We start from the raw sequence: 15,425 nt of genomic DNA on the forward strand, positions 1-15,425 counted from the left end.
CTTTGTACACGGTTCGGTTACGGTTCATCCTAACCAGAGTGTATATCTTGGTATGCTAATCACATTTCAAACATTCATCTAACGGTGGATATTATTTGCTTGGTTCCAAAGCTATCTTAGCTTAAACCTAAAGCAACCTATGTTTTGAAAGTCTATATAAGGGATAACCTCAAGCAACTGGGATCTTTAAATACCTGACATTATTCTTTGCGTGTCTTAGTTGTAAACTAGAGTCGTCCTCTCCCTAAAACCCTTCTAGTTTTTAGCGACTAAAAAGACTCCACCTAGGGATTCGTGAAGCCAAGTCCAACTATCTTTTTTCTTGATAGTTCGTGTATCCTGATCTTGTTTGATTGTTGAGCTTATCACTCGAACAATATAGATCGAAATCGCAAAGTTCTCTTAGTCTCAGACTTTGTGATTTCACAGGTTTAATACTTGTGAGGTGAATAATAATCTAGGTTGCTCTTCGGGAAGCATAAGACCGAATTTTGAGGTTAGCTATTGCTATCGATTTCCAGTCTTACCTTGATCTACGATCAAAAAAGGAAACCACACATATAGGCTTATCTGTGGGAGGAAGATTGGTTTAAAGTCTTCAATTAAGCTGAAGAAACTCTTAGGATGTAAAGGACGTCAGTTAAGGAAATTAATTGCGCGGAGTCCTGCCGGGATTCAAGAGGTGTAAGGAGCGCGGATGTAACTGAAATGATGTGAGGGTTTAATTTGGTCTCAACTACATTCCAGTCTGAAGTTAATTGGTAGTAGGCTAGTGTCTATAGCGGTTCAATACAGTTTGGTGTTCATTCTGGACTAGGTCCAGGGGCTTTTCTGCATTTGCAGTTTCCTCGTTAACAAAATTTTTGGTGTCTGTGTTATTTTTGTTTCCACTCCTACTCTTCTATAATAGACTTTTCATATTATATTGTTTATCTTTATAATTGAAATATCACAGTTTGTACGTAAATCAATCAAAGTAGATACATCCATCCTTGTTTGTTGGATGCGACTTGATTGATTCTTGGATATTGATCTTTGGAATCGTCCAAGAATTCTCACACGTAAATCAGGTTCACAGACTTTTGTCTGTAAACTTTCTGATGTGAGATAAGGAGATATAGCTTTAAATATTATTCCTTGATTTAGATTCATTAAGTTGCACTCTCGGAGTTGTATTTAAGTTTCTCCATACAGGTTGCCTAAGAAAAATTTGGTGGTGTATTTTTGTATCCCCACGTTTTCAATTGGTATCAGAGCAGGCAAACACGTTTAAGACCTAATAAGTTTGTGTTTGAAGCAATCTGACTATATGGACAGAAGTGCAATCTCAAGAAACGTACCGCCAACCTTTGATGGCATAAATTAATTATGGTGCAAAATTGCTATGTGTTCCTTTCTACAAGCCCGTGACTTTCAGACATGGAAACTTGTGGTTACAGGACATGTTCCTCCGATAGTTGTTAGAGACGAAACCGTTGTTGCGAAGCCATTAGTAGAATATATCGAAATTGAGATAAATACTGCAAAGCATAATTCTGATGGATTAAATGCTATTATCCACGCCATAAGCCGAGATATTCAGCACCATGTGACTTCGTGCACTACGTCTAAAGATGCTTGGGATATCTTGGAAACCGTATTCAAATGAGATACCTCGGATAGAGAAGCTAGGCTTCAAAACCTAAATTCTGACTTGGAAAATCTTCGTATGTCTGATGAAGATTCGTTTGATTTGTTCTATCAAAAGGTGTCTGGAATTATTAGTGTATCTTATGCGGTAGGGAAGACTATTCCCCAAAGGGCATTGTGATGAAAATTCTCCGATCTTTACCAGCAAGATACGAGTCTAAGAAACATGCCTTCCTGGAAGGAATAACCTTTCTACACTTTCCAGAAATACATTAGTTGGAAAGTTAAAGATCTTTGAACATGAACTGCAATCCAAAGTTGGAAAGGATATTGCGTCCAAGGCACTGAAAAACACTGAAACTCTTAAAAGTGAAAGTATTGACATCTCGGTGAACAATCTTGTTGATCCAAATTTTTAGATGAAGATCTTGAAAATTCAGTTTCAATGATCACAAGACAGTTTCGAGAACCTCTTAGGAAGAAAAATAAACGGTTCACTATAGAAAAGCCTCCTACGTAAGCTAAGCCACATAATCGTATTTCTGTCAAAAACAGAGACCCTAACGATACTGATGATAAGGATATGCCAAGTGCTTCAAGTGTAAAGGATTCAATCACTTTCCAATGAGTGTCCAAATCTAAAGAAATACACTGGCAATAAGAGTTTGGCTGCAACACTTGATGAAACATAGGACCATTATGATTTCGAAGAGGATGAAAGGTCAAGTACAGCACTCTCGGGTAAAATTTTCAACTTTGAGGATTGTAGCAATACTCATATCAATATTTATAATTTGGTTGATGATTCTTCATCAAAATCATTGGAGGATGTAATGGATTTTTTCGTATACTAATGAAAGCTCTGTTAATGTTTCAGGTACTCTGTATTTAGATGCTAATGTTGTTCTTGTAACTGAAAGTAATGTGAGCAATGAACAATTAATATAGTTGAAAAATTTATTAGTAAAGGGAGAATAACTGAAAGGCCAGTTTTTAAACACTCAAAGCTTGTGTGAGATTTCACTCCTTAAGATATACTTTGAGTGTTTGATTTAGATTCTAACATATTTGTTTTCAAAATTAAAAAACGAGATGAGGTCTTTGGGATTTGGTTGGGAACTTAATTATTATGCATGAATTCAACTTAGCGGAAGATAATAAATAATTGGATTGGGTTTATTAATATTTTTAGATCTAACTCAAGTTTATGTTATCAGAGTTCTTGAATTATGATACTGTAAAAGAAACGAATAAGATTATGGGTGAAGTTGAAAAAATTTATCCACCTAATCACCTGGGAAAATAAAGTATGTGCCAAGATAAATATCGAAATCCAAAACAGTTTAATTCGTTCTTCGGATCATACTCGGTTAGTGATAGACACATTTTTGTGTCTAAATTGTCCTCAATGTCTGTTCTGTTGGAACTCGATTTTCGTACTAATATTGTGTTTTTATGTATCTTTAGGAAATAAATATTGTTGGAAAATTCGGCTCGAAAAGTTGCTCGGAGCACCCCCCGGAGGACATTTTCTATACGGGCCCTCACTTTGGATAAGGGGAAACCTAATTACTAAGGGGCACCCCATTTCTAGGCAGCTGCTAACCGCACCCCAGAACCGGATAGGGGCAAACCTTCTTCTTCATTTCAAATTCATTTTTTGGCGGGAAGAAGAGTTCACTCCTGGCAGTTTTCTCGATCGGATTTTGGATGGGTTAGAGGTAGACTAAATCGCTGAAACTTCATGGGTGGACGTGATATAGCCTAAAAGGCTTGGTATGGGCCTTTGGTTCGAACCAATTTGGATGGATATTCCGCGAGAAGCAAACAGAGCTACACGTTCGTGGGAGAGTTTTTCACGGGATTTGCTATGAATTGTGTGTGCTGCTGGGACTCTAATTCGTGTATTGAACGTGTATGGAGGACTCTTAGTTGCGATATACGCGTGAAGGAAGTAAAGAAGGATATAAAACCATAATTTTGGAAATAATATATTCCCGAGTAATGGCTTTGCTGTGAGAGAATTTGGATACATTACTGCGAGATATTTTGGTCATGTGGAGTATGTATAGGGTGATGGGGACTCAGAGAGGCGAGAGGGAGAGTTAGGGAGACTTTAGAAGACAACAGAGGCGAGAAATCAAAGTTGCAGAGAACTCCGTTGTTGCTGCTGGTGAAGAACACAAGAAGAACAACGACCCACACGAAGAACAACGACCCACAGAGAACCGTCGTTTATGCTACAGTGGAGCGGCAGACTTATTTGCACAGTAACATCGACACTAGGGCAGACTTATTTGCACAGTAACAGCTACACAAACCTTATATCGTTCTTTGTAACAATTTGGTTTGTAACATAAATAATTGTTACAAACCCGGTTTAAGCATTATTTCTCCCATTTTCTTCATTTGTAAACCCCTTGAGCAATAAAAATGATTTTTGAGCGTGTTTCCAACATGATGATGAGCTAATTCTCCCACAACCAAGGCAGTGAGGAAGCTATTTACGCATGAATGATTGGTAATCATTTATTTCCTCTTATTTATAATTTATAATTCACTCAATCACTGCTTTTGCAGAGTTTTTAGTTGTTTGCAAAAAATTTCTTCATTAGTTGTGATTCAATTAGATAGGTTATGCTTTGTTTAGATAATCTATGCTTAGGGATACAATTAATTTTTGAGAATTTTCCAGATTATTTGTGAATTAAGAAATAAGAGTCTTAAAATATAATTAGAGTTTTGGATTGTTTCCCATAATTTGTTCATGTGTAATGGTGAAATCAGTGTCTTGGTTGTTTTCTAATATCTTGAAGTCAATTTTGTAATAAGTTTTCTTTGTTTTTAAATTTTTATTAAGTCTAAAATTCACTGCCTTCACAAGTCTTACAACAACCCTTTTATCACTATCTATAACAACTTTGAGAACACATCAAATGTTTGGCGCCGCTGACGCGGACTTGTCTTTAGGCTAGAGTTTTTAGATTTTTTTTTTAGGTTTTTATTTGTTTTTATTTTATTTGTTCTTCTTTACGTTTTTGGGTTTTTGTCTTTTCCTTACAGATTTTGGAATTGGGAGCGAAAGGAAAATTTTCCAAAGCTTTGGTGAATACTTAAAGACTTGGAGTAAAAGACAAAGCGAAAGGAGCGAAAGAAGAATTTTTTTTTTATTATTAAAAAAAGAGAGACATTTTAGACTTTCCTTTTCTTTTGGACTTTGGACTTTGGACTTGGACATTTGGACATTCTTTTATTTTTAAACCCTACGAAAGGGTAGTATTAAATATTAAACTGTTTGCAGAGAAGGACGGTGATTACGATATCACCTCGGCCCCTCGGGTTCGTACACGACATTGGAGTTGTGGCCCGAGTCGACTTCAGCGGTTCATCCCCCGTCTGGAACGAGAGGTAAGTTTGTCGAAACACTCGCGAATCCCCTGTCAACGAGTTACTGTATTCCTTCGTTTGCATATATGCTGAGGACTTGAAAACGACTGCTTTAATTTCCTAGTAAAGGGAAAGGACTGGCCATACAAGATAAGGGTTCGGATTTCATCACCGTTCTCTTCTTTCCCGCCTTAGGAAAACAAAACCAAACGCGAACCTAAACCTAAATTTGGAATAGAATGAGACCTATAGGGTAATGAGCTTAATAGGAAAGTCGTTTGAAAAATATTGGTTACTCTTTTGAGCATACTTCGAAGTTCATGATGGTTTCTGTGAGTTGAATGCGTGACTGCGCCTCCTTGGAATGCGGTGAGGCCTTGGATATCAAAGATCTACGTAGCTTCCCTCGCCTCTATTCAACTTACTTTGACTCGGATTGATTCCAGAGGGGTTTGCTCAAATTGCAACGAATTCCCATTCGAAGGATTAGAAGCTGGTCTAGAAACAATCTAAGTGGAGCCATCATGCTTTTTGTTTGCTAGAAATCAGTAGGTTTGCTGTGGTGGAGTCAGCCTTGTTTGTGTTTGCATAGAACTTCCCTTCCTTTTAGGACTTTTTTCTTTTTCTTTTGTTAGTGTATGCCCGAAAGGGCATGGAAAAGAAATACTTTTGGCCGTTTGATTAATGACGAGCCTAGAAGTTCCTCTTGTGAAAGCGGGGAGCTCGAAGACTCTTCTTTTGAGAGCCCTGATTTTGGAAACTTTCGTTTTGAGAATCCGTCTCTTCGTGAGGAAAGTACCCTTAGTACTTCAGCTGTGCCAACAATGGCAACTTTGAAAGATTACATGTTCCCAACTAGGACCAACCGAGCTTCGTGCATTAAATTTCCAGTCAATACGGCTAATTTCGAGATAAACCCTAGTATTCTTTAGATGATCCCTATGTTCTTAGGAAAAGATGATGAGAACCCTTATTTTCATATTAGGGACTTTGAGGAAATCTGTGGGAAAGTTAGAATAAAAGACCTCACTGATGAAGTTTTGAAACTTAAGATGTTTCCCTTTTCCTTGAGAGATAAAGCCAAGACCTGGCTGAAAAACCTACCACCTGAGTCCATTGAAACATGGCAGGAACTTGTTGCTGCTTTCTATATGAAATTCTACCCTAAGCATAAAATTGCAGCTGTTAGGCAGAAAATTAGTGCTAGTGTGCAACAAGAGGGAGAGTCTCTTTACAGGTTTTTAGAGAGATTCAATGATCTCCTATCCCAGTGTCCTCACCATGGATTTGATAAAATGAAACTTGTTGAGATTATTTATAATGGTTTAGACTATTCGACCAAAGCCATGGTCGAGTCTATGTGCGCTGGTGAGTTCACCAGTAAAAATGTTGATGATGCTTTTACCTTCTTATGAGCTATCGCGGAAAAATCCCAACAGTGGGAGTCTTGTGTTGAACCCCCTAAAAGACTCTTGGTCTATAGAAGTAGCACCAATATGGTAGATACAAGCTTCGAGTCAGATGTTAAGTTTGCTGCTTTGTCTAGAAGGTTAGAAACCTTGGAATTAAATCAGCCTAATTATAGGTCTCTTGTTGAACCTGATGATAGGATTAGAGACGCTCAAGTCTCTAGTTGTGGAGTAGAGCCCAATAACTCGTTTTGGGAAGGTCATGTTAGTGAAGAACAAGCCCATGCTGTCTATAACAACGCTAGGTTTGAGAACCGTCAGAAGTTTGACCCATACTCATAAACCTACAACCCTGGTTGGAGAAATCATCCTAATTTTTCTTGGTCTAAGGGCCAGAATCAAGGTCAGTCTAGTAATTCTCAGCCTCCCCCAGGTTTTGGTTATGCTAAGAACTCTTCAGGTCAACCCCAGTTTCAGAACCCTTCGGATAAAAAGATCACAAGTTTAGAAGACACTCTAGCCTCGTTTATTAAAAACTCTGATAAGATCAACCTAATGGTTGCTCAAGGGATAGAAGAAAGTAAAAATATAGGTTATATCAACTCCCAAGCTATTTCTGAGTTAAAAAACCAGGTTAGTCAGATAAATGAATCTTTGAGGGAAAAAGGTAAGTTTCCTAGTCAAACTCAACCCAATCCTAAAGCAGAGAAATCGTACAATCATGTGAACTCAATTACAACCCTTAGGAGTGGAAAGAAGTTGACAATAAGGTTGCCATGCCTGATAGTGAACATGTTGTAGTTCACCCTTCTGATCCAGAAAATGAGGAGACTGATAGAGTCTCTAAAAAGACCAATGAGGGTCCTGCTGAGCCCGGTTTTGTTCCCAGAGCCCGGTTTCCCCAGCTGCTAGTTCCAACTAAGAGCGAGTCGAACTTTAATGATATATTGGAGGTTTTTAAGTAGGTTACTATCAACCTACCATTGTTGGATGCGATTAAGAAGATTCCCGCTTATGCTAAGTTTCTTAAGGACTTGTGTACACGAAAGCGTAAGCTTAGTGTCCAAAAGAAAACCTTCCTAGCTAGTCACGTGAGTTCCATTATTCAGAATATCACTACTCCTAAGTATAAAGACCCAGGGTCCCCTACTATTTCTTGCACAATAGGTAAATACCGTGTTGAGAAAGCTTTGCTTGACTTAGGAGCCAGTGTGAATTTACTTCCATACCATGTGTACCTCAAGCTAGGACTTGGTGATATGAAACCTACCCAGATGACACTTCAGTTAGCTGATAGGTCCGTTAAAATTCCTCGTGGTGTGATCGAGGATGTTCTTATTGAGGTCGACAAGTTTATTTATCCAGTAGATTTTGTTATCCTAGATACCCAACCTGTCCCTGACCCAGAGAACCAGATACCAATGATTTTAGGTCGCCCATTTTTAGCAACATCCAATGCGATCATTAATTATCGAACTGGTATTATGAATTTGTCTTTTGGTAGTATGACTATTGAGCTGAACGTCTTTCATATTAGTAAGCTACCCTCTGAACTAGATGACTCGAGCATAGAAGAGGTAAACATGATAGGAACATTAGTCGAGGAGTCATTACCAAACACTTTGTTAGAAGATCCGTTAGAGAAATGCCTAGCTCACTTTGGGATTGATTTCGATGATGATAATGTGATTAATGAGGTGAATGCTTTGTTAGATTCAACCCCTTTATTAGACATTAGTAACGGATGGAAACCTAAGTTCGAACCACTACCAGTTTCTAAGTCTACCCTCGTTCCTTCGTTAGAAGAGCCTCCTAAGTTGAACCTAAAACCATTGCCAGATACCCTGAAGTATGTGTTTTTAGGCCCGTCTGAAACTTTACCTGTGATTGTTGCTTCTGACTTGGATAGTGATCAGGAAAGTAGGCTAGTGAACCGTCCTTCAAAACAACAAGGAAGCTTTAGGGTGGACCATAGCAGACATTAAGGGTATAAGTCCTACTGTTTGTATGCATCAGATCTATTTTGAGGAAGATACCAAACCTTCTAGGGAGATGCAACGAATATTAACCCCTAATATGAAAGAAGTAGTTCGAACCGAGGTTCTTAAGCTGTTAGATGCAGGCAGTATCTACCCCATTTCAGACAGTAAGTGGGTCAGCCCCGTTCAGGTTGTTCCCAAGAAATCCGGTATTACTGTAGTCCAGAATGATAACAATGAGTTAATCCCGACCCGAGTGACCACGGGTTGGCGTGTTTGTATTGACTATAGGAAATTGAACAAGGTCACTAGGAAGGACCACTTTCCCCTTCCCTTTATCGACCAAATGCTAGAGAGATTAGCTGGACATAGTCATTACTGTTTTCTGGATGGCTACTCAGGCTACAATCAGATCGTTAGTGCCCCAGAAGACCAAGAAAAAACTACTTTTACATGTCCCTTTGGTACCTTTGCGTATAGACGCATGCCTTTCGGGCTATGTAACGCCCCTGCGACTTTTCACCGTTGCATGATGAGCATATTTTTCGATATGGTAGAAAAGTTTTTAGAGGTCTTTATGGATGATTTTTCAGTGTTTGGTTCGTCTTTCGATGAGTGCTTGTATCATTTGTCATTAGTGTTAACTAGGTGTAAGGAAAAGAATCTAGTGCTTAATTGGGAGAAATGTCATTTCATGGTTCGATCAGGAATTGTCTTAGGGCATATCGTATCTTATAAGGGTATAGAGGTAGATAAAGCCAAAGTTGACCTTATCAAGACTTTACAGGTCCCAAAAACCGTAAGAGATATTAGGTCATTCTTAGGGCATGCAGGTTTTTATCGTCGATTCATTAAGGATTTTAGCTTGATTTCTAGACCTCTTTGCAACTTGCTTGAAAAAGATGTTAAGTTTGTCTTTGATGATGATTGTTTAGAGGCTTTTGAGAAGCTTAAGACTTTACTCACTACTGCCCCCATAGTCCAGGCACCCAACTGGAACTTACCCTTTGAGATCATGTGTGATGCTTCAGATTATGCTATTGGTGTTGTGCTAGGTCAGCGAGAAAACAAATTACTTCATGTGATTTACTATGCTAGCAAAACTCTGAATGATGCCCAGTTGAACTATACCACTACCGAGAAGGAACTATTAGCCATTGTGTTTGCCTTAGACAAGTTTAGACCCTATCTCTTAGGTTCTAAGATCGTCATATATACTGATCATGCTGCTTTGAAATATCTTTTGTCTAAGAAGGATACGAAACCTAGATTGATTAGGTGGATACTTTTGTTGCAAGAGTTTTCTCCGAATATTAGAGAAAAAAAAGGTGCCGAAAATGTAGTAGCAGACCATTTTTCTAGGCTAGTTGTTGATTCCCCTGATGATTCCCTTCCTATAAGGGATAGTTTTCCTGATGAACAACTTTTCTTTGTTACCCAAGCACCTTGGTATGCGAGTATAGTGAATTATCTTGTTACTGGTCGAATTCCCCAACATTGGGGTAAACAAGATCGTTCTAGGTTTTTAGCCGAGGTCAAGCACTTCTTTTGGGATGATCCTTATTTATTTAAGTATTGTCCAGACCAGATTATTAGGAGATGTATACCTGAGAGTGTCCAGTCCAGTATTATTTCCTTTTGTCAAGATCATGCTTGTGGGGGTCACTTTAGTGCTAAGAAGACTGCTGCTAAGATATTGCAGTGTGGATTCTATTGGCCTTTGTTGTTTAAAGACTCCCATAGTTACTGTGTTACTTGTGAGCGTTTCCAGAAATTATGAACCATTTCCCGTAGGAACATGATTCCCTTGAACCTTATTTTAGTTGTTGAGGTCTTTGATGTGTGGGGTATTGACTTTATGGGTCTGTTTCCTAATTCTTTTGGTAACCTATACATCCTTGTCGCCCTAGACTATGTCTCTAAGTGGATTGAGGCGGTTGCGTGTAAAACCAATGACCATAGGGTTATGATTGAGTTCTTGAAAAATAATATACTTACACGTTTTGGTACACCGCGAGCTATAATTAGTGATGGAGGGTCGCACTTTTGTAATGGACCTTTTAGGCTTCTGATGAAGAAATACGGTATTACACATAAGGTATCTACCCCGTATCATCCGCAGAATAGTGGTCAGGTAGAGGTTTCCAATAGGGAGATAAAACGTATATTAGAGAAAACAGTTAATCCTAATCGGAAAGACTGGTCGTCTAGGCTTACTGATGCCTTATGGGCTTACCGTACTGCGTTTAAGACCCCCATTGGAATGTCGCCTTATCGGCTTGTGTATGGCAAGGCATGTCATTTACCTGTTGAGTTAGAACATAGAGCTTATTGGGTTGTTAAGCAGCTAAATTTTTCACTTGACAAGGCATGAGCCCATAGGAAACTCCAGCTCAATGAGTTGGACGAGATTCGTATAGATGCTTACGATAGTGCGAAGGAGTATAAGAACAAAATGAAACTTGTGCATGATAGAAATATTTTACGGAAGTCATTTTCTCCAGGTCAAAAAGTTCTTCTGTATGATACCCGTTTACATCTTTTCCCTGGGAAGTTACGTTCTCGGTGGACGGGTCCTTTTATTGTTCGCACTGTCTTTCCTCATGGAGCTGTTGAAATTGAGACACCGGATGGTAGTAGTTCTTCTAAGGTTAATGGTCAGAGATTTAAACCCTTTTTAGATCCCTTTCCTACAGGTGATGTTGAGGAGGTCCCTCTGGAGGACCCTGTTTACCCTTGATTGACCATCGAGGAAGTTGTATGTTGTATATTAGTTTTTGATTTTCTTCACCCAGGTACTATCTCTCCAACTTCTCCTCGTGTTATTTTACATTTGGTATTTCTCTTTCATTAGAAACATTGAGGACAATGTTAGATTTAAGTTTGGGGGTGGGGAAGAACTTTTTAGTTGCATTTTTGAAACTTCTAGCGTCACATGGTATCCGGTTAGCTAAGTTTACATACTGTTTCTCACCGAAAAGATAGAAATTGGAATGATAGGGATAACAACCTTTTGAGACATTAGAGAAAAAGACATTGAGATCCTTGAAATTCAGGAGAGAACTTGTTCCTTTTAGAGGGTAACCGTGACGGACCTAACCATACATGATGGAAAGGCAAGTAGGTCAGGAAATGCTAGAAAGACAAAGCAACCTCACAATGAAGTCTTAGTTATTGGATTGCGACTCTCTCTCAGTAGAAACTTATCATCATCAACAAGCGGAGCGACATCAAAATCTATGAAGAAAGTTGAAGACATTTTAGGTTTAGAAGCAACAATAGAAAAGAATAATTCAAAAATCAAGTTGAAGTTATAAGAGCAAATGATATAAGTTGTTAGAATCCATGACACCAAGACATCACAAGTTGCGAAGATCCAAGTTTTGAAAGTCCTTCTCTCATGGCCATGTAAATTGTTGTCTTGTAATTTTCTGTTACCAAAAAAAAAAAAAAATCATCGTTACGTTTTGTTCAATAAGGCCAAAGGGAAGTAGAAATTTATAAGTCGAGCAAGAAATCGAAGAGAAGAGTTAATTGTCAAAGTTCTATGAGGTTCGATTGTTTATCATTAACAGTTGAAGACCGAAGAAGACGTCGTTTCTACTGAGCACTATGAGAGAGTCGAAGAAAGATACATTTGGTTGCTTTGTTAGTCCGCTTTCAATCTGGCACAAGATCTTTCTAGCACTGATTTAACTCATCACACGTAATTAGTCCAACTGTGTAGCAGATGTCCCTCTCATCTTTATCTCTCTCCTAATCTTATCCAGCTGTAAAGCAACAGACGCATCTTACAATGTTTATCTAGCTGTGTAGCAGATATCTCTTTATCTAGCAGTGTTGCGGATGTGTCTCCCCTTTTCTTCAGTCAACTTTAGAGCTGACACCTTTAATTTCTCTGACATTCTAGTTACTTGGAGATAGGTTGAGAATTTGTATGTCCTCATAGCTCTTTGGATACTTGTGACCAATTAGAAGTCATGGTTTTGTGGGTACACATCTGGTAAACCCTCCCGAGATTAACTCGGTTTTATTTTTTTATTAGTTTTGCTCGAGGACTAGCAAATAATAAGTTTGGGGGTATTTGATAGACACATTTTTGTGTCTAAATTGTCCTCAATGTCTGTTTTGTTGGAACTCGATTTTTGTACTAATATTGTGTTTTTATGTATTTTTAGGAAATAAATATTGTTGGAAAATTCGGCTCGAAAAGTTGCTCGGAGCACCCCCCGGAGGACATTTGCTATACGGACCCTCACTTTGGATAAGGGGTAACCTAATTACTAAGGGGCACCCCATTTCTAGACAGCTTCTAACCGCACCCCAGAACCGGATAGGGGCAACCCTTCTTCTTCATTTCAAATTCATTTTGTGGCGGGAAGAAGAGTTCACTCCTGGCAGTTTTCTCGATCGGATTTTGAATGGGTTAGAGGTAGACTAAATCGCTGAAACTTCAGGGTGGACGTGATATAGCCTAAAAGGCTTGGTATGGGCCTTTGGTTTGATCCAATTTGGCTGGATATTCCGCGAGAAGCAAACAGAGCTACACGTTCGTGGGAGAGTTTTTCACGGGATTTGCTATGAATTGTGTGTGTTGCTGGGACTCTAATTCGTGTACTGAACGTGTATGGAGGACTCTTAGTTGCGATAGACGCGTGAAGGAAGTTAAGAAGGATATAAAACCATAATTTTGGAAATAATATATTCCCGAGTAATGGCTTTGCTGTGAGAGAATTTGGAGACATTACCGCGAGATATTTTGGTCCTGTGGAGTATATATAGGGTGATGGGGACTCAGAGAGGCGAGAGGGAGAGTTAGGGAGACTTTAGAAGACAACAGAGGCGAGAAATCAAAGTTGCAGAGAACTCCATTGTTGCTGCTGGTGAAGAACACACGAAGAACAACGACCCACACGAAGAACAACGACCCACAGAGAACCGTGGTTTATGCTACAGTGGAGCAACAGACTTATTTGCACAGTAACAACGACACTAGGCCAGACTTATTTGCACGGTAACAGCTACACAAACCTTATATCGTTCTTTGTAACAATTTGGTTTGTAACAGAAATAATTGTTACAAACCTGGTTTAAGCATTATTTCTCTCATTTTCTTCATTTGTAAACCCCTTGAGCAATAAAAATGATTTTTGAGCGTGTTTCCAACATGATGATGAGCTAATTCTCCCACAACCAAGGCAGTGAGGAACCTATTTACGCATGAATAATTGGTAATCATTTATTTCCTCTAATTTATAAGTTATAATTCACTCAATCACTGCTTTTGCAGAGTTTTTAATTGTTTGCAAAAAATTTCTTCATTAGTTGTGATTCAATTAGATAGGTTATGCTTTGTTTAGATAATCTATGCTTAGGGATACAATTAATTTTTGAGAATTTTCCAGATTATTTGTGAATTAAGAAATAAGAGTCTTAAAATATAATTAGAGTTTTGGATTGTTTACCATAATTTATTCATGTGTAATGGTGAAATCAGTGTCTTGGTTGTTTTCTAATATCTTGAAGTCAATTTTGTAATAAGTTTTATTTGTTTTTAAATTTTTATTAAGTCTAAAATTCATTGCCTTCACAAGTCTTAAAACAACCCTTTTATCACTATCTATAACAACTTTGAGAACACATCAGTTAGGGAGCGAGAAGCGAGGAGAAATGTGGTTGGATTTGGAAATCGTGAAACCTCGGCCTATACTTGGATATATTTATTAGAGACTTACAGTCTCGCTGATCATACATATTATTATTATTATTATTAACTTCAAAATTAAAAATAATAATTCGTGTTAATCAGGAATATCAGGCTTAGAACTCGCCAAAACCCGTATCGATGAGGAACTAAAGATCATCTCGCATGTTAGCAAGTAGCGAGCATTATATTGGAATTCGGCCTTGGAGAACGATTTTAATTATATAACACTCTAGTGGGAAGAGTATTCTTGTAGTAACTGGTGCTGGAGTAACAAGATGGATACGGCACTAGTACATAAGGGGTTATCAATAACAAAATGAGACTGTTATAAAACATAGTTTATCACGATTTTCATCTGTTATTTATTTAGTATGGATTTTTACAAATGACGAACAGAAAACATCGTTAAGTATGACAGACTAAATATATTACTTTAAATCACGAATAAAATCTGTCATTTGGTATCATAATTATCACATGTGAAATACAAATGGATATTGTTTGCCATAAGAAGGCATTTTCATAAAAATAAAAATGCTAACTGGGACGAGAAAGTTCCGTCATTTTTTGGCTACTAATCCAGCTTTAATATTCAAATCTCATGAATCCGAAATTCATCTAGATTCAGATTTGGTATATTTAAAACTTATTTTGCTTCAACTAAGTCTATACGTGAAACAAAATTCTGATTTCAACAAAGTATGAAAATGGAATATAATCCTAAAGGAATGGTTGACATTAATTTTTTATTAAGTACCCAAAAGAACATTAAAAATATTATATATAAATACTATTTTATAAATAAATTATAGCAAACCCAAATAATATTCAATATTAAAACTGACTTCAATATATTGTCACCTTGCCATTCTAATTTGATCACTCTCCTACAAGGTTACATAAGCTTTTGGACACTTAATCATGTCACCTCTTGAAACATCTCCAAGACTCCAAATACTACATCTATATAACATAACATCGCACTTACATCCATAATTTCGTCAATCTTGCAGTTACTATTGTCATCATCTAGTGGCTTTGCTATATCAACATATGCATGTGCAACCGCTTTAATAGATAAGTTTTTTAAACAATAAAACATCAAAGTACAAAAGACAAAATGTACTCCTGCTGTAAAGTTCAAACCTAAGTAATATGATTACATATGTTGTTAGAGCACTGCTCGATCGAACTCGCAAGCGTTGCTATCTCAAGCTTGTTTGTCAAGTTAGTTGCCAAATTATAAGTCTTGATTTCTAGTCTACTTATAGATAAGTCTCAGATTAGGATAGTAAGTGTAGTTGAGCCTTAGTC

The sequence above is a fragment of the Papaver somniferum genome, chromosome 1 (assembly GCF_003573695.1).
Source record: "Papaver somniferum cultivar HN1 chromosome 1, ASM357369v1, whole genome shotgun sequence".
Taxonomy (NCBI): domain Eukaryota; kingdom Viridiplantae; phylum Streptophyta; class Magnoliopsida; order Ranunculales; family Papaveraceae; genus Papaver; species Papaver somniferum.